Below are 20,650 nucleotides of genomic sequence, written 5' to 3' on the forward strand. Positions count from 1 at the left end.
CTGAGGGCCAGAGGGGCAAGAATCTTGTGTAGACAGCAGACTAGTACCCTAGTACCCACTATCATGCCTTTAACCCATAGGGAGCTGCAAAGGAGTGCTGGGCCCTGGGTGAGACTCCAATGTACTGGTTTTCCAACACAGAGATGACTGGCCAAGGGGGCCTTTGACACAACTCCACAGGCTCCAGAAGGGGGTGTAGGCCTGGTCTGAGTCTTTTTTATCCTACCTGTGGGGCTAGGCACCACCACACAGCCCCAGCAGCCCAGGGTGTAAGGCCTGTGGGCTTTTTCTGGCATCTGGGCCACACCCACAGTGAGATTCTGAGAAGCCTCCAGGGCTCACTTCCAGATCCTGGACCGGCAGAATTCCAGAGCTGGAATGCCAGGAATGTTGCTCAGCTTTCCATCACGGTGACAAAATACCAGATAAACAAACAGGGCGAAAGGTTTGTTTTGGCTCCCAGTACAAAGTGCCAGAGGTTCTACTCCCTAATTATCTGCCCCATTGCTTTTGGGTCCATGGTGGCAAGGTACACATTGGTGAGGAGGACAGAGCTCCTGTTTACTATGTGGTAACCAGGAAATATGACAGACAGGATGGGTCTGAGGTCCCCAAGCCGCCCCCTCAAGGGCCTGCCTCCAGAGACCTTACTTCCTCACACAGGCCCCACCTCCGGGGAGCCCTCCACCTCAGTGGGGCCAGAGACTGGGGAGCAAGCCTTCAACAGAAGGCTTCAACAGAGCCACTCCAGATCCAAACTAGAGCACATGCTGTCCAGGAAGCCTGACCTGCTGCAGCATCTGGCTGCTCCAGACTACTTAGTATACAAGGTACAGTGAAAGATTCAGAGCCTACCTCCTCCCACCCCCACTCCCTGCCCGAGGCTCTCTTGTCTGGTGGCCCCTAACACATTGCCACACAGGCTCCATCAGGACCCACATGCTGCGGTGGACTCGAACCTCTGCTCTCTGGAGACCTTGAGTGAGGTCTGGCTTCTCTCTGGGGAGAAAGTAAAACAGAGCTCAATTCCCTGTCTTAAGGTCCCAGCTATCTGGCTGTGGGTGTTCAGGCCCTTTCCCTATAGATAGGCCCCTCCTACTTTGCCTGGACAACCTCCAAGAGCGCAGCGACCCTTTGGCACCTTGGGGCAGAGAGATGATACGTGTGCTTCCACTACACTTGTGCCTGCAGGGCACATCAGTTGGCCATCTGGAACTAGCAGGCCTCTAACACCCTCCCCAGCCATCCTCTTCCTCAGTGTAGGATGCTTTGTGGAGGGCAAAGGTCAGGCCCTGATATTTATAGGATGCTCTTCTGTTGAGACAGAACCCATCTACAGAGTCCAAGGCCTGGTATAATGAACTCCTCAGGACCAGGAAGTGCCTGTAGCTGTTGGCTAGACCCTGGTCCTTCCTGAGGCTGCACTGTTGGCCATGTACTACTATCTCTAAAGCTGGAGCAGACTGCTTTAAATGCTCCCCTAGGCTCCTGCCTCCTCTAGGCTACAGCTTCCTGGCTTTTTCCCTCCCTCTCTCCCTCCTGTGCCGCCCCCCACACACGATAATTGCCAGGCTCTGAGCTACCCACTTCACAGAGGCACTTAGGCTAGTCCTCTTTAGCATTGTCTGGTGGCTCAGATGATTTTCTATGGCGCTAGGTCCTTCAAGCGACACATCTTAAAACTTTCATCCAACCTGACTGACTTAAAGACATCCTTAGGATCAGTCAGATTCTACAGGCTTGAGCCTACATGATACTTAGCAGCTTAGGAAGGGTGGTTGGTGTGAACATCACTAGGCCCCAACCCGGTCCCAGCCATGACCACTGGGTGCTCATGAGGGAGCAAAGTCTGGCCTCAAGAATGTTCTTCCTGCCCCCATGTGGGTCTGCCTCCTCACCTACTGGGCCCAAAGCCAAGAAGACTTCCCATAGAGGGAGGCTGGGACAGGGATGGTCTCCAAGGCAGCTCCAGACATGGAGTCCTGTTATGGCTTCGGTGCCAAAGCTGTGTGGCAAAGGGATCCCTGGAGGCCTTGCGAGCCTGTCTGCACACCCAGACCCCAGCTACAAGTGCCCTAAGCAGGAGAGAAGAGGCTCTAGAGGGGCACACCGTGCAGCTCTGTAGTTCATGCCTAGTCTGAAAAGGTTGTCTGAGGCAGAGGCAGGGTACCCCTAGACAGGCAGCAAGGATTGGCCAGGCAAGAGTTGAGGGTCTGGATGCTCACCCATTTGATCCACAGTCACAGACTTCAGTCTCTGTGGTGGCCCCAAGGCCTCAGCATCTGGTAACATACCCAGGCCTATCAGTGGTACCCCACTGGGGCCCCAGGAGAAGAGAACCAGAGGAAGAGGATATTGGTTGCTGGCCTTGCTGGCCAGAAGAACAGGGCTCTCCAGAGAGAGCTATTGAATAGCCAGAGTCTGGACACATCCCAGGAGGGGTCTGAGGAAGACAGTGCAGAGAAGCTGCTAGACGCAAGTCCAGGGTGAGTGTCTGGGAGAGTATCAAGCAGACCTGGCTCTTGATTGAGCACAGAGCAGTGGATTCGACAGGAGACCAGAGGCCTTGCTCATCCCTGAACTCTGCCCTGGATTTCTCAGCAGTTCCAATGATCTTTTTACAGGAACCTCTGTCGGGATGGGTACACATGACTGTCAGATAGCCTTAGTGAAACCCTGAGATTTGATTACACAACTGACCCACTTTTGTTACCCTGTGGCAGGGGCTGCTCCCCCAGTTCTGGCTATTGCCCTCTTCCTGACCAGACATCTTCAGGAAAGCGTCTCTGGGTGGCAGGTACATGATCCTAGCACCTAGAGACCAGCCCAGGCTGGTGTTCCAGCTTCCTTTCTGTTCCATGGTAAAACACTCTAACCAAAAGCATCTTAAGGGAGGAACGGGTTTATTTGGGGGTGGGGGTGGGATCCTAATGTTAGAAGGGCTGAGGTAGATGCTTCCTCCTGGGTAAGTCAAAGGGGTCCCCTTCCCTGAGGTGGGCCACTTCTGTCTAGCCCTGCATGAACCAGGTGGGGAAACTGAGGCTAAGGAAGATTTTAACTCCCCAAGATCATAACAACTAAGTAGGCTCAGATCTGGACCCTGAGCACAGGGCTGTAGCACGGATACTAATTGGTCTTAATAAAAACCGAGAGCCAGCTCCTTCAACTTGGTATGCCAGACTTTGTTGACTACCATGGGAGGCCTTACCCACTCTGAGGAGTGGATGGGGATAGAGTGGGAGGGAGGTGAGGAGGTGGGAGAAGGGGAGGGAGGGGGAACTGGGGTTGGTATGTAAAATGAAAAAAATTTTAATTAATTAATTAATTAATTAAAAAAAAAAAACCCAGAGCCAGATATTGAGGTAAATGCTGAGAGATCAGAGAGACAAAGGAACAAGCCACAGCCACCTCTCACTTCACCAACTCCTCGGCCGAAAAGACTGAGCTCCTGTCTCCTCAGCCTTACTTACATGCCTCTCTCTGCCCAGCCAAATCACTTCTGTCTCTACCTCCCCAGTGCTGGGATTAGAGGCATGTGTGCCTCCCAAGTACTGGGAGCAAAGGCATGAGATCCCAAGTGCTGGGATTAAAAGTGTGTGCCACCACTGCCTGACCTCCATGGCTAACTAGTGGCTGGCTTTGCCCTCTGATCTTCAGGCAAGCTTTATTTGTTAGAGCAAACTCAAAATGTCACCACCCAGGACCTCTACCTAACCACTATGGAAGATGATGCCCCAAGGGCAGTATGATTGGAAGCCTCCTTCCCAGCAAGGGGCTCAGAGTACCAGCTGGCTCTGGCTTGGCCTCTGCTTCCTGCTGACCACTATGCTAATATGAGGCCACTCATCCTGCCCAGCCCAGTTGCCAACTGGTCCTTCATTAACATAGCATCAGGGGGTGGGAAGTGAGGAGACAGGGAAACCCTTGGACCAGCCTTTGGTGGAGTTAACAACAGACCCTTCCCAAGGCCCTGTGGTCGGTCGCTACAACTCTGGAGGCTTTGTCTTCATTCTGAGGCCCTGGCTCAAAGATAAGCATGTGGCTGATGCCCTGGAGAAGACAGCAGTCACGGTTTGCCTGAGAGGAGCTGGTGCTTCTCTGTGTCCCGTTCAATCATTGTGGCTGGTGACCCCCCGCCTCCCTGGCCAATCTAGTTAATCAGGGGACCAGGAGAAGGAAGGTGCTGGTTAAAAGGCCTCGGGCTGGATCTGGCAGAATAGCTGGCTGTAGCAGACAAGGAATGGGCAGGCTTGGGAATGTGTTCCTGTCAGGTTTTCTGAGTGGCATGCTTGTTGGGTCCTAGGACCAAACCGGGTCTGGCAGGGGTTGCTTTGAAGCTGGTGTTCCAGTTTCCTTTCTGTTCCTGTGGTAAAACACTCTAACCAAAAGCAACTTTTTATTTCTTACATTCCCAGGTCACAATCTATCGATGGAAGTTTGCTGACCAGTTCTCTCTAGCTTACTCAGAGACTCCAGGTCAGCTAGCTTTCATACACAGCCCAGGCACACCTGCCTAGGGATGGAGCCGTCCACAGTGGGTTGAGCCCTCCCACATCCATCATCAATGCAGATGATTCCTCACAGACATAACCACAGGCCTGTCTGACCTGGCCAACCCTTCAAGAGATGCTTCTTCAGATGAGTCGAAGCTATGTCATGTTGACAATTAAAGCTAAGTAGGACACCCATGGGGTCCTGGGCTCTGGATGCTGCTTAGGACTTTGTCATCCTGAAAAGACTCTGCCTGGGCCTTCCCCTCTTCCTGTTGTGGGTGATGTAGAGGGCCAGGACCCGGAGGTTCCCTGTGGTACTCAGTCCACACACATAACTGCTAGTCAGGTCTCTGCAGAGCACCCTGGGGGCTCCACCTGCTGACCATGTGTCTACTCTCCATACGTTCCCTCTGTCCACCTGGGAGGGAAGAGATAGCCCTCCTAGCACTTGGCCCAAGTGAGTCACAACTGATGCCAGGCTTTCAGATGTGACAGACAGGAGCCTGGAAGATGTCAGACAGCTAGCTTTGCTGAGATCTAGCGAAGGGATACCAGCAGACCAGCGGGCACAATAGCCTGGGCCTATGTGGTAGCATTTGAGAGGCAGAGGCAGGAGAATTGCTGTGAGTTCAAGGTCAGCTTGGTCTACTAAACTAAACCTAATCTCTCTCTCTCTCTCTCTCTCTCTCTCTCTCTCTCTCTCTCTCTCTCACACACACACACACACACACACACACACACACACACACACATGCACATGCACACACGCACACACACAGCTCCAAGAGTAGCTTAGGCTTTAAGGAGGGAGAAGAGAAAGGCAGGTACTAAAGAGCTAAGATGTCCTAGTCTAGCACACGCACCTTAGGACCCTTTTCCTGGTTGGTCTAACGTTCCAGTAGGGATAGCCTGCTCTACTCAAGGTGGCTGAGGAAAGGGTCCAAGGACAGGGAGGCTGACCTCAAAGGCACAGGCTGAGCAGAGCCCAGGGATGCCTTCCCCTGCCAGATCCTACTGCTGAGAGATGGGTTTGGAGCAGAGCAGGTAGCTCCAGTGGCCATGCATATCAGGGCTCCTGCAGTGCCGACCTAAAGCACAGAACCTGGATCTGAGAGAGCCTGGGTCTCAGTGTTGGCCTAGCCCCAGCTCAGGCCCTGAGGAGGCCTCCTGTGGAAAAATCCAGCTGGACCGATCAGCCCACAAAAAGGGTGCATGTGACTTTGTGTTCTGTGTGTGTGTGTCAGGCCACATATATGTGCACAGCGTGTGCATTTAATTATGAGTGTGTCCGTGGGTGTGTAAATTGCCAAGTGCATGTATGTCTGAGTGTTTGTGTGTGCACATGTTTGTACCCGTGAGTTCATATGTCTATGAAAATGGGTCTCCTATATGTGCTTCCATGTGCATCTCGGTATATTTGTGTGTGTGTCCCAGTATGACTATGTGGACTGGTACGTGCACGTGTGTATGCATCCATGCAGAATTAGACTAGGCTGAGCCTGCTGCCCATGCTAGGGTGTTCTTCCTACCCCCGCCCCTCATATGACAACTGCAGCCATAATGACTCACCCTCCACCACTCAAAGGGAGCATGTGGAGGAGACTCCTGTGAGGCAGTTCCTTGGGGTCTAGCCAGGGAACTGGTAGGCGAAGGAAGATGATGGCCACAGAGAAGCAGCCTGGAGTGGGGAGAAAGACAGGCAGGCACAGAGGGGGCCGTTATCACAGGAGGCCCTGTGCACCCAATCCTCCTGGCCAGGCTGCTCAATGGGAACCCTGGCCAGCCTTATGGACAGTAGGGCCACATGAGTGTGCATCTTGAGATGGAGTTGGCCACTGATGACTGTCTGTAATGCAGGTTTCATTTTTAAAACTTTAATTACATTTACGTGTGTGTGTGTGTGTGTGTGTGTGTGTGTACATGTGTGTGTGTGTGTGTGTGTACATGTGTGTGTGTACATGTGTGTACATGTGTGTACACGGAGGTCAGCTTACAACAGTTGATTCTTTTCTAATACCATGAAGATTCCAGGGGTCCAACTCCGGTCATCATGCTTGACAGCAAGCTCTTTTTACCCACGGAGCCATCTCATCTGCCCATGGGGTGCAGGTTTGAAGAGCATCCCAGGGCCCTGAATCCTGGATTTCATCTACTTGGACAGTTAGTAGCCCTGCCCCTAGAGAACCCAGGGTAAGGGAAATTTAGAGAATATTCCCCACGGGTGGTGGTGTGTGTACGGGTGTGAAAGATAGAGAAAGAGAGACAGATTACAACGGATAGCCCTAGAGGGAGGGCCGGGATGGGCACCATGCCAGACCCTCAGAGCAGGAAGGGAGGCAGGTGGAAAGGATAACACTGATGTACAGACGCCGCCCAGCCTCAGGAACAGGGACGGGCAAAGAGGGAAGGACTGAGTGGTCACAGTTCTCCAAGACTAGGAGGGGGAGGGACGGTTCAGACGGTTAAGGAGTGAGAAGGTCAGTCTGACCCAGCCCGGCAGGAGACTGCGCAGCCTGGGAGAGATCCCGCCCCATGATACCCATACACGTGAAGCCACTCCCCCAAGCACCCGAGGACAAGCGTGTAGTGGAACAGGAAGGAGCAGGCCCGGACTGTGCTGACCGGTTAGGGCCAGAGAACTCTGCTTATCCTGGGGCAGCAGTCCTGTAGGCCTGGGTGGGACTGGGGATTCCGGCTCTGGTCCGCTGGCCTTCCCCCACTCCCTCCCCCCTCCTCCTCCAGCCTTTGGGACATTCCATCCCCACTCTGTGGTCAGCTGGGCCCCGGGCTCCTCCGCTGGCAGGTACCTGACCCTGCTGGCCAGATTAGATGTGGGCACCCTGAGCCTGTTATGGGGCCTGAAGAAGGAGGACCGACAAAAGTGACCCTTTGTCCAGGTCGTACCAGGACACCTGCGGGCGTGGTGTGAGGGACCCACAGGTCCTAGCTCCTGAACAGAGCCCACAGAGCCTGCCTGGCCCTAGTGCGTTGGCTCCAGGTTGTAGGCGCCGGTCAGATCTTCATCTCCAGCCTTTCAAGCACCTGATGCCCTCATGGATAAAAAGGAGGTGAAAGCTTTTGCCTTCAGGGTCTGCGGGTCTCCCCAGCCCGAGGCTGGCCATGAGATAATGCCCCCGGCTCGGGGGTAGCGGTGGTTTTCTTTCATCCAGGCCCAGTGCGGTGGTCTCACTCCTGAAACCACAGAATCACTTTGTGGAGGGACACAGTCTGAGGCAAAGTAGAGGTCTGAACTAGGGCATGCATGGTCAGGACGCCAGGCTACTTCGCGTCCTTGCCCACCCTAGTTCCCACGGGGCTACCCCTAGTCTCAGGACAGCGGGTACCCAGACCGCGGAGTTGCTGGCCGCGGCGCCCCCTGCTGGCCGACAACTGTTGGGCGGTCGACGCTCCAGCTCAGTTTGCAAACCTGGCCCAGGTATGCACCCACATTGATCACCCCTTATCTCCTAGGCTGCCTTTCTCTGCACTGCATCTAGTCTTCCGCAGGCTTCTCAGGAGATCCCATTCCTCTGTTCCTGCAGATGCTTTGTGCAGATGTTCCACCCTTCCTTGTGGAGCTCGGGATCCGCGGAAAAAGCAACTTTAAGGAGATTATGGTATGGAGGCCAGGTTGTAGAGAGCTGCAGGCTTAGGCTTGAGGGCCTGAGGCAGGAGGTGGTTCGGAAGGCCAAGGGCTAATGGGGCTTGGCCCAGCCACAGAATGGACATGGTTACAGTGGCCACGAGGTTGTTCAGGATGTGCTAGAGTACTGCGCCCCAGAATATTCTCAAGAACAAGAGCAGAGTACCCTATTTCTTTCAGATAGCTGACTTATTTTTTTAAAGCAAATTCTTCCTAAACTAATACTCTGAGTCACTTTAAACAGTGCCGAGAACTAAATAGAAACCTAATAAAATCTGCAAAAAGGTATTTTTGAAGCAACTTCGTTAGGGTGTGATTTACATTCTATAAAAATCCATCCACTTTGAGCAGTTTCAGAAGTCCGCCCACAAGTCTATGATTTTTAGTAAGTTTCTCTAGCTGTGCGGCAGCCATTACCAATTTTAGAAGATTTCCATCCCCTCAATGCGTTCTCGGACCCGGCAGATGTCACATCCTCTTCCCACAGCCCAGGCAAGCACCAGCCCACTTGCTTGCTTTATCGATTTGCCTTTTCTGGACCTTTCCTTTAAATGGAGTCTCACAGCTTGTTGAGTTCAGAGTCTGGCTGCTCTCACAGGCCATGGTCTTGAGGTTTGCCTGCACTGTGGTATTAGGAATTACTTTCACAAGAATGTTCCCTTGAAGGGATGTGCATTCCAGGTGCTCCTCTCTTTGGCTGTCATGAATGTAGCTATGATAGATATTTGCAGATTGCTCTTCCTCTGGACTGGGCATTTTTCTCAGGTAGATAAAAATGACAATAAAGGGCATTGCTTGGGTTCCATGGTAAGCTTGTTACCATTTGAAGAAACTAGCTACACATCCCACCGGCATGTTACAAGGGCTCTGCTGTTCCCACAGCCTGCCAGCACCTGTGGCCATATTCCTTTAGGATGAGCCATCCTAGTGGGCTGGAGTGATATCCCGGGTATCAATCTGGGTATTTCTAATGGCCAAACGCCAGTGATATCAGTATCCATTGTGTGTGTGCTTAAAGATATGTATGTGTCTTCTTTCCTTGCTACTGTTTTGAGACATGGTTTTGAGTCGCTCATACTGGACTTGAATTCAACATGCAACTAAGGACAATTTTAAATTCCTCATCTTCCTGTCTCAGCCTCCTGACTCAGCACTGAGGATTTCAGAAATGTACCTGCACAATGCCCAGCTCCACTTATGTATCTTCTCTCTCCTCTTCTTTTCTCCTTCTCCTCCTCCTCCTCCTCCTCCTCCTCCTCCTCCTTCTCCCCCCTCCTCCTTCTCCCCCCTCCTCCCTCTCTCTCTCCTCCCTCTCCCCATTCTCCTCCTTTTCTCCTCCTTCTCCTTCTCTCCTCCTCCTCCTCTTCCTTCTTCTTCTTCTTCTTCTTCTTCTTCTTCTTCTTCTTCTTCTTCTTCTCCTCCTCCTCCTCCTCCTCCTCCTCCTCCTTCTCCTCCTCCTCCTCCTTCTTCTTCTTCCTTTTCTTGTTCTTCTCCTTTTTCTTCTTTGACTGTTCTGGAACTCTCTCTATAGACCAGGCTGTGTATAGGTGTGTGTGTGTGTGTGTGTGTGTGTGTGTGTGTGTGTGTGTGTGTGTTGCATGCATGTGTAGAAGCCAAAAACTCAACATAAAGCATCTTCCTCTATTTAGGTCTATGGTTCATTTTGAGTTGGTTTCCATGCATGGTGTGAGGCAAGGTACTAAGCTCATCTTCTGACACGGGCATACAATTGTCACAGCACTATGTGTTGGAAAGGCTACACTTTCCTCCACCAGATACTTCAATATCTTTGTCAGAAATCAGTGGACCATTTGTAGATGCTTCATGGATCTGTGTGTTTGGCCTCATGCCGGTACAGTCTTTATTACTGGAGCTTTATAGTAAGTTTTGAAATTAGAGAGTGTCTGTCCTGCAACTTGTTTCTTTTGCTGAGATTGTTTTGGATCTACTGGATCGATCTTTTACATTTTCTATAAACAGCATGTCATGGAGCCCAGACTGGCCTTCAACTTGATGATGACCGAGGATGACCTTGAGCTTCTGATCCTCTACCTGTCTAGTTCTGGGATAGCAGGAGTGCACCTCTATTTCTGGTTTTAGGCAGTGCTGGGGAGTCAAACCCAGGGCTTCTGGCATGCTAGCAAGCACTCTACCAATTATGCTACATCCCCAGTCTTGCCACTTGGCTTTAAGGGTTTAAATGTGCCGCCCTTGCTCTATGGTTGTTATATTTAGTTCTATGTATTGTATTATTTCTGATGCTGTTGAAAACGGACTTGTTTTCTCAGTTTCATTTTTGGCCTGTTTGCTGCCAGTATCCAGGTTTATAGTTGGGTAGATGAATTTCCAAACAGTCTTATTAAATAAGGAACACAGGGGTTGGGGATTTAGCTCAGGGTAGAACGCTTGCCTAGCAAGCACAAGGCCCTGGGTTCGGTCCTCAGCTCTGGAAAAACAAAACAAAACAAATAAGGAACAAAGAGCCAAATATAGAGGTGAAAGCCATAGAGATCAGGGAAATAGTGATAGCCACCAGCTAACCTTACCACACCACCATAGCTTTCCAAGAGAACTAGCTTCTTCCTGTCTAATCTGTGCCTTTTTTGCCTTTCTGTTCTGCCTTTTCATTGGCTCTTAGCCCAGCCACCTCACTTCCTCATCACTGCCTGTCCGTATAGACCTTTAGGTCTCTATGGTTGGTACTGGGGTTAAAGGCATGTGTCACCACGCTTGGCTGTGTCCTTGAACACACAGAGACTCTGCCTACCATGTGATCAGATTAAGGGCGTGTGCTAACACCCCCTGACTTTTGTTTATGACTGGCTATGGCCTCTGATCTCCAGGCAAACTTTATTTATTAACATACAAATAACGTATCACCACACAGTTGATCTTTATGAATTGCCCTTGTCCAGGAAGCCCCCTATATCTTCCTGCAATTTCTCCTTCTACAAATGTAGAAGTAGTTGGTTCCTATTGGAGCTATGGTTCTCAACCTGTAGGTTGTGATCCCTTTTGGGGGGTCACATCAGATATTTACATTACGATTCATAACAGTATTAGCAAAATTACAATTATGAAGTAGCAACGAAATAATTTTATGGTTGGAGGGGGTCACTGTAACATGAGGAACTGTATTAAAGGGTCACAGCATTAGGAAGGTTGAGAGCTGCTGTATTGGAGGAAAAAGCAACCCCAGGTAACTGGAGAATACCAGGGAAAGAACAGAGAGGAAGAAGCCTAAGGAAATGATTCTAAGAGCTTTAAAGTTTTGAACTCTTGGGTTCACACTCAATCTGCTTGTGCCCATGTCTGATGCTGATTAAAATACTGAGCACTTTGGAACTTCAAAGCTTTGGAAACTGAGCTGACTTGGGAACATATTCTACTTGAGATAAATAACAAGAAAACAAGAATATCAACTTTCCAACTTAGGGAAAGGAGACCTGGGATTTCATAACATAATACTAAAAATTTCCAAAATAGAAACAAAATCATTTAACATAAGAAAATCCCAATAATCAGTCAGGTGGTGGTGGCACACACTTTTAATCCCAGCACTGGAGGCAAAGCCAGGCAGATCTCTGTGAGTTCGAGGCCAGCCTGGTCTGCAGAGCAAGATCCAGGACAGGCACCAAAACTATGCAGAGAAACCCTGTCTTGAAAAACCAAAACCAAAAAAAAAAAAAAAAAAGAAGAAGAAGAAGAAGAAGAAGAAGCCTTGGTGTATAACAAATACAGAAGGAATAGGCACAAATGCCTAAAATCTACCGTGCACAACCCCACCAGGATTGGTGTGCTACAAACTACAAAATGCTGTTAAAAAAAAAAAAAATCAAAGAAAGACCTCCACAAATGGAATTTACGAGTTAGGAAGTTTGAAGGCAACCTAGTAAAGATGCTCAAAAAATATGATTTATATATTTAATACAAAGCTGTCAACGTTCCAACAAGATTTCTCTAAAAATTGTTTCGTTGTGTGTGTGCCTCAGTGCATGATGTGTGTGTGGGTGTGTGTGGGGGTGCATATGCCTTGGTGCTCATGTGGCTGTCAGGGGACAACTTGGTGATGTCAGTTCCCTCCTTCCATCTTTATGTGGGCTCAGGGGGATGGATCTCAGGTCATCAGGCTTGCCCAGCAAGGGCCTTTATCCACTTACTTAGTCTTCTGGCTAACACATCTAGCAGGATTTGTTTTGTTTTGATACAGTGTCTCGTGTTGCTTAGGATGGACTGGACTTTGGCACACAGGTGAAGCTGGCCTTGAACACGAATCTTTCTGCCTCCTGTCTCCACTTCCTGAGTATTATGTGTGCACCACCATGCCTGGCTCCAACAGGATCTTATTGTAGACATAGACAAGCTGGAACAAAACTAGAACCCAAACTGTGGTCGTTGGAATAAGAATGGCCCCCATAGGCTCATAGGTTTGAATGCTTAGTCATCAGGAAGTGGCACTATGTGAGAAGGATTAGAAGGTGTGGCCTTGTTGGAGGAAGTGTGCCAGTGATGGAGAGTTTTGAGGTTTCAAAAGCCCAAGCCAAGCCCAGTAGTTCTCTTTTCCTGCTGGCTGCAGATTCAAATGTAGAACTCTAAGCTACTTCTCCATGTCCATTTCTGCCTTCATACCACCATGCTCCCTGCCATGAGGATAATGGACTGAACCTCTGAACCTGTAAGCCCCAATTCAATGCTTTCTTTCATAAGAGTTGCCTTGGTCATGGTGTCTCTTCACAGCAATAGAACCCTGACAAGACAAAAACCAAATCTGAGCAGTAAGGACAAACTCTCGGGCTGCCATGCTGGGCGTGAGCCTGTAATCCCAGCACCCAGAGGCAGAAAGAACATCCCAAATTTGAGGTCGACTAGGTCTCCACCGTGAGTTTCAGGTCTCATCCTCTTGGGGTCATGACAGTGTGTGGTGAGGGAAAAGTGACAGATACTCAGATCGGTGGAAATAGACCTGAGGGAATGTCATTATGTCTTCCCACATGTGCAAGTGCACAGCAGTGAGGAAGTGGTCATTTTTGTTGTTGTTGTTTATCCCCACAATGGTCAGTTACCAGGGAAGAGCAAGGTGAGCTTGCTGGGAGGAGACTCTAGTGGCCTCCACACTCACAGATGCTGGAGACCTAACTCTTTCAGGGTTCAGGGCCAGAGGACCCAGATGTGAGCAGCCAGGAAGCCCAAGCTCAGAGGCTTTGCAGAGCTCCGTGGGGTCACACTAATGGGGTCACCTATCAAGACCGAGAAAAAAGTGAACAACAGAGATGAGCCGACAGCTTCCCTGAGTGTCTGAGTGGGTGGTGTGATGCAGGATGGCTTTCCTCCTATAAAAGAAGTGTTAGCCAGGCGGTGGTGGTGCACGCCTTTAATCCCAGCACTCGGGAGGCAGAGCCAGGCAGATCTTTGTGAGTTCGAGGCCAGCCTAGGCTACCAAGTGAGTTCCAGGAAAGGCGCAAAGCTACACATAGAAACTGTCTCAAAAAAAAAAAAAAAAAAAAAAAAAAAAAAAAAGAGTGTTGATGCAGGGGGTTATCAGTTGCTGCTGGGGTCTTGGGAACCCGAGGCAGAGCTCAGGTTGCTCTACCACCTTCATCCAGCCCTGAGTCTTGAAGCTGTGCTTATGGCTGTGTCCCTTATCCACGCAGCCTGAGGCCCAGGGGAGACTTTGCCCTTTTCCCATAGCAGATGTGACCACCCCCCTCCCCTGGTCTAGAAGGGCTGAGGAGCCAAGCCCTATCTGCTCCACTCCCCGCCCCCCCCACCTCCCGTGACAGCTGCCTCCTCTGTGCGCCCAGAATGGGTCTCTCAGGTCGCGAGGACCGCCCTGCAGCTGCTGCTGGTCCCCACCTGTGCACTGCTGCGTCTCCCTAGGGGAACTGTGAACCTGTTCCAGTTGGCCCTCAGGGACAGGGACACAGGTAGAAAGCAGACCTCCAATTTGGAGGAGGCGGGGCCAGGGGCATGTTTGTGCCAGCTCCTGGCTGGTCCCCCCAGGGGGCCCTTCTGCTTGGAGCCAAAGAACTGGGAGGCAGGTGGTCCAATCTCCCCCACCCATCCAGAGCACCACAGACGCACTTCTTTAAGGTTACATCACCTCGATCCAGGCAAGGAATGCCTCGCCTACCTTCCCCCTCCCCCACATCCCTCCCTTTCTCTCTCCGCAAAGCCAGTTCTTACCATCTTGTATTTGGTGCTGCAGCCTCCAGGTGCTGTGCCCACCACGGGTGTCTCCACCCACAGCCCCAGGGCAGCTCCCACCTCTCTATCTCCCAGGCCCAATCCTTTGGTTTGCTTCTCCACCTGTAAAACTCACATCCCCGCTGCCTTCTACATCCCACCTGTGCTCCATGATCTTCGTGTCTTGTCCTTATACAGTTCTTGGGTGCCAAAGAAACGCAAAAAACAATAAAGTTGACTATTACTTAGTTGTGTGGTGGGGTGGGGACGGGGGTTGAGGGACGAGAAGGCTCGGTTTGCTGGGTATAGGATTAGGGCCTCTCACCAAACAAGACGTTTTCTAGCCTTTCAAAGCAGTGTTTAAATGGAGTCAGGGCAGAGCTTTAGAAAAAAAGCAATTCCAATCTATTAACTCCCAACATAATAAGCAGCAATTGAAAACCACCATTAAAATAACCGAATTCTAACTGGAAAGCTGTATTGATCCAGGGTGATTCTGGCAGCAGCTGAAGTAGGCCCGAGTCATGAGCTGTGTGGAGCTTGTGAGCCAGACCAGGGACAGGCTTGTGGGGACATGGTCTCCCTACCTGGCCTGCAGATTGAGCAGATCCTTGCCTTTGGCCAGCCCCACAGTCTGGACTTCCAATTTCTGTGCTTTGCCACCCTCCCCAGTCCTTCCCAGGCAGCCTCTTTGCAAAGCTCCACTTAGCAGGATCTATCTCCACTCCACTTGCCTGCCAATATGGCTGGTCAGTCCCAGGACATATGCTGGCAGTTCCTTGCTTTCGGCTCTCTGCCCTCAAGTTTGGCCAACCTAGCTGTCTGGGCTGGAGGCCCTGGGCCCCAGAACTTACATTGGTTTTTTTGCCCAGCAGCTCTTCCCATGCCACCAACACCTGATTCTTGGGCCTTGCTGCCTGCTTTTTGGGAACCCTTTGTTCTGATGATGGGTTGAGATGTCTACATAGCTAGTTCCAGGATGGCCAAGGCTACATAGAGTGATTCTATCTCAATGCCTCCCTCCCCACACACAAAAAAGCTACATCAAAATCGACATGTGAAAAAGTCAGCTTGCAGGGGAGGCCTGGGAGCCCTTCCTGATCCTGGCATCATCTAATGAACAGCGGGTGCTTGAAACAAACCCTGTAAAATACAAACAGACATTGGGGGCTATGAAACCATATACCAGTAGCTAGATGGATGCTTTGGGGGTTTTCCTCAGCTCACTAGCTCACTTCCATCCTTGGGATGTTCTCTCTCTCTCTCTCTCTCTCTCTCTCTCTCTCTCTCTCCTTCCTTCCTTCTTTCTTTTGTCAAAGACAGGGTTTCTCTGTGTAGTCCTGAGTATCCTAAAACTCACTCTGTAGACCAGGCTGGCCTGGAACTCAGAGGTCCACCTGCCCTGGATGTTAAAGGCCAGTGCCACCACTGCCTCCTGAACTCTAATAAAATCGTCTTCTAGCTTCCTTCTGAGTCCACTTCTAAATTCCTTTATTAATGAGAAAAGAAACCCCAAAGGGAACCCCAGTTTTCCTGGAAACGAAGAGAAATGAACTGAATTGTCTGAAACAGACAGTTACATAAATAATTCCTCTGTTTCTGTCAGGTATTAGGTCACAATTACAAAAAAAGAAGAAGAAGAGCACTAAAAGTGACAGCATGAAGCACACCTACATCTACATCCTGGGAGTCACAGGAGAAGAAAAGGGGAAAAAATAAATGGAAAAATACTCAAAAGTATAATTATCTTCCAATTCTCCAATTTTTTTTTTTTTTTTTTTTTTTTTTTTTTTTTTTTTTTTTTTTTTGAGACAGGGTTTCTCTGTGTAGTTTTGATGCCTGTCCTGGATCTCGCTCTGTAGACCAGGCTGGCCTCGAACTCACAGAGATCTGCCTGGCTCTGCCTCCCGAGTGCTGGGACTAAAGGGGTGCACCACTGCCTGGCCAATTCTCCAAATCTTATGATATGTGAATCTGTATATATATGTGTGTGCATATATATGTACATATATACAGATTCATATATGTATGTATGTATGTACACATAGGCTAAACTCAAGGATATCCACACTGGAAAACTGTTGCAATGGGAGAGAAGGCAGGGAAGATTCCGGGAACAGAGGGAAAAGAACCCTGGAGTCTCAACAGCTGTGAAGATTGTCTACACAGAGACAGTATTCCTTTTATATAGAGATGTTTCCTATAAGAATCCTGAAGTAGCAGTGACTCACACTGAAAGCATGGCCTTTGTCCTCTCCCAAACTCAAGCCTGCAATTTTCTAGGAATCTCACGAGAAACCTCCATCGCGGTAAAAGACATAGCGAAACTTTCTTGTGCAACTCCCGTGACCCGTGAGCTATGATTTTTATCTTATCGCTTTGTAATCCTGTCCACCGCATCTCTGAAGTCACTAGTATCTCATTCGCCAAAAAGCAGCCGGAGCAGTGGGGGTAAGGTTTCTTAGCAACCCTGTGAGATTTAAGTGTCATTGAAACTCTTCTCTGCAGCAGAGTCGGGAGTCCAGGCTTCTCCTGAGCGGAGGTCTCTGAACCGAGCTCCTTAGAACACTACAGCAGGCAGTGTGGAGCTGACTCTCTAGCCCATGTCCCAACGCAGATAGCTGAACTTTCACACAGGAGGGGCCTTTGACAAGGACTGCAGCAGATCTGCCATCAGCTTTGGGCTAGGGGTTAATCAGGGCATGTCCACTGGATGCAGCCCCTTTCTCCCTCTATTTTCATAACTGGAGGAAAGGGACCCTCTACAGAACCCCTCCCCCATGTGCCCGGGTTCCAGGCACATAACAGGGGCTCTAATTCTTCCCCAGAGAAAGATTACGGAATTATAGTGGCACCTTCCCCATCTTTATAATGGGCATACCTTAACTCAGTGTGCCTCTCTTCACTTACTCTTACGATCCTCTAACTTACACATTAGCAAGATCCCTCCCCTTCTGGCAATGTAACACACACACACACACACACACACACACACACACACACACACACCTGCTTCCCTTCTCCTGGGGATTCAGAGCTGGCCTGCAGGTCTGTGCTGTGGATTGCTCATAATAAAGGACACTACTCTCCACCACCCGTCACAGAGGCCTGAATCTTCCTCAGATTCTCCACCATGATGCTGTTTTTCTGTCCATGGCATCAGCTCTTCCTATACATCTCCATCGGCTGGAGCCCTTCCTGTAGTGACCAGCTATTTCAGTGCCCATCTCTGAACCAGACTTGAACCAGACTTCTCTACACACTAGAGGGAGAAAGGAAAATAAGAAGCCACAAAGATGCCGTATGTATTGGTGAAAGTGGGTCTGAACCTCTTTGACAAACCTCTATCTCCAAAAATATTTACCTTATGATTCACAGCAGTAGCAAAATTACAGCTATGAAGCAGTGGCAAAAATAATGTTATGGTTGGGGTCACCACAACATGAGGAACTGTATTAAAGGGTCGTGGCATTAGGAAGGTTGAGAACCACTGCTTTAATCCCAGCACTTGAGTTGCAGAGGCAGGAGGATCTCTGTGAGCTCGAGGCCAGCTTGGTCTACATTACATAGTGACTTCCAGGACAGCCAGAGCTAAATAGTAAGACCCTGACTAGAAAAAAAAACCAAAAACCAAAAACAAACAAACAAACAAAAAAAAAACAAATGAGTAGAGACCCAGTCACTCAAGTAACAACACAAAACCACAACCTTCACCTCAAAGGGGATGAAAGAGAATTGATTCTGATGCCAAGAATTGAGTGATCATGTCTGAGGAACACAGATTCAGATCACCTCGAATCCCATCTCTCAACATGGTAACAATTTGATGAAGTCCTTTTTTTATTTTTTATTTTTTAAATTTTATTTCTTTTTATTTCACATACATTGGTGTTTTGCCATGGGTGTTGGGTCTCAGGAACTGGAGTTACAGACAGTTGTGAGCTGCCATGTGGGTGCTGGGAATTGAACCAGGGTCCTCTGGAAGAGCACTCAGTGCTCTTAACCACTAAGCCATCTCTCCAGCCCTTGATGAAGTTCTTATCAACAAAATCACAAGTCAAGTCATTTTTCAAATGCATTGGTGAGAACATAAAGTATGGATCACAGGGCAGAAATCTCAGCTACTGACCTCAAATGCTATCTGAGGACACAGCCTTTTGATTGGTGGAGACTAGGATGTAACGTCAATCAATCCAAAGGGCTTCATCTGTTAGTCATGAAATATTAAGTCAGACACTGAGGTTGGCAAGGAATGGCTATTTATGCAGCTGAAAACAGTACAAGGTAATGTAGTTAAGCTCTGGACCCGCAACATTCCAACCTGGCCACAGTCAATCAACTTCCACTCAGCTAATTGCTGGCAGAGGTTTCAGCGGAAGGTACAGCTTCTGGGAACTCTGCAGTTCATCTGTTGGCTGTCATATTTTGTGAATGCAGGAGCCACTTCTTATTTATGACATTTACAGATGTCCTACGTTGCTAGGAAGCTCATTCTTACGATCTGGTGCAGATGAGGCTGAGCAGCAGGCAGGACAGCTGTCTTCAGGAGAGATGGCTGGTAAAGCCATCAAAAAAGAAATCTCTGGATTGTAGCATTAAAATCTACTAGCCATTATGATCAGGACATGATTTTCTTTATTGTCTGTATTTGACATTAAGAATAATATACCTAAAATTAAAATAATCAATAATCGGGACTGGAGAGATGGCTAAGAGGTTGAGAACACTGGCTGTTCTTCCAGAGGTCCTGAGTTCAATTCCCAGCACCCACATGGTGACTCACAACCATCTGTAATGAGATCTGGTCCCCTCTTCTGGCCTGCAGGCATACAAGCAAACAGAACATTGTATACATAATAAATAAATAAATCTTAAAAAAATAATCAATAATCAATAACCAAGAGCTTTCTGGCCCAATGTGTGAAGATGTTTAATGAGGGAAACAAATAATTTAAACAACTAAAGTTTATATATCTTTATTAAAATTAGATTGACTATATGTTTCCTCTTACATTTACAGTTATTTGTGCTCTATGAATTATTTTATGTATTTTAGAGTATTTAAACAAGTCTACCATCTTTTCTTTTCACTTATTTTTCTAGTTTGATCTTACAGCTATAACCTTACACAGAATGGCTAGCTCTAAGTTTAAAGAAATATTGTTTTAAAAAAGATTGTCTTTTTATGTACCAAATATTAATAACAGTGACAGAACTAAGATCGTAATTTTATTGTTCTTTTTTTTTTTTTTTTTTTTTTTGGTTTTTCGAGGACAGGGCTTCTCTGTGTAGCTTTGTGCCTTTCCTGGATCTCGCTCTGTAGACCAGGCTGGCCTTGAACTCAGAGATCCACCTGGCTCTGCCTCTCGAGTGCTGGGATTAAAAAATGTGAGTCACTGCCACCTGGCTGTTAAATGACTGTTTTTTAAAAATATTTAGAGTTTTATCTTACATAGCCTTGGCTAAGATATCAGCCTTGAAAACTTTTTTTTTTTTCCAAGACAGGGTTTCTCTGTAGACAATGTAGACAAGGATAGCCTCAAACTCAGAGATCTACCTGCCTCTGCCTCCTGAATGCTGGCATTAAAGGCATGTGCCACCACCAGCCAGCAACCTGTTTCATTTTTTAAAAGTTGCACAGGTGGTGGTGGTGGTGGTGGTGGTGGCGGCGTCGGCGGCAGCGGCGGCGGTGGAGGCACACACCTTTAATCCCAGCACTCGGGTGGCAGAGGCAGGAGGATCTCTGTGAGTTTGAGGCCAGCCTGGGCTACAGAGCGAGTTCCATGACAGCCAGACAGAGTTATTACACAGAGAAACTCTGTCTCTAAAAACAAATAAACAAAAATTGTAAATGTTTATACATACAAAATATGCCTAAAAGCATAGAAATAAACATCCCTGGGATAAGGAGTTTAGCATCTCAGGGTCAGTTAGTGAATATGAAAAATTGTACCTGAAGCAGGAGTAGTTATTTTTTAAAATTAAGTTATTCCCTCAAGCAATAGGACATTTTGTGGAATCAGAATCCAGATGAGGATGAAATAGATACCATTTTGATAGGAAACATATAATTATGTATATCTTATCTTTAAAAAATTTTTTAAAGTTAAATTTAAAAACTCATGTTAATTCCTCCAAAGAGAGTTCCAGGACCCCTAACCACCTCTACTGTTTCCCCAAGGTGGTCACACTGATTTCCTAACCCCCTTGTCACTTACTCGGTCCTTTTAATTGGTGAACTAGACACGTGGTGTGGCTAAGCTTACTTTGGGAACAGTTGGAGTTAAGAGATTTCTTTTTTCCCCTTCACATTTTAGTTTTACTGCGAGCT

The sequence above is a fragment of the Onychomys torridus genome, chromosome 16 (genome assembly GCF_903995425.1).
Source record: "Onychomys torridus chromosome 16, mOncTor1.1, whole genome shotgun sequence".
NCBI lineage: Eukaryota > Metazoa > Chordata > Mammalia > Rodentia > Cricetidae > Onychomys > Onychomys torridus.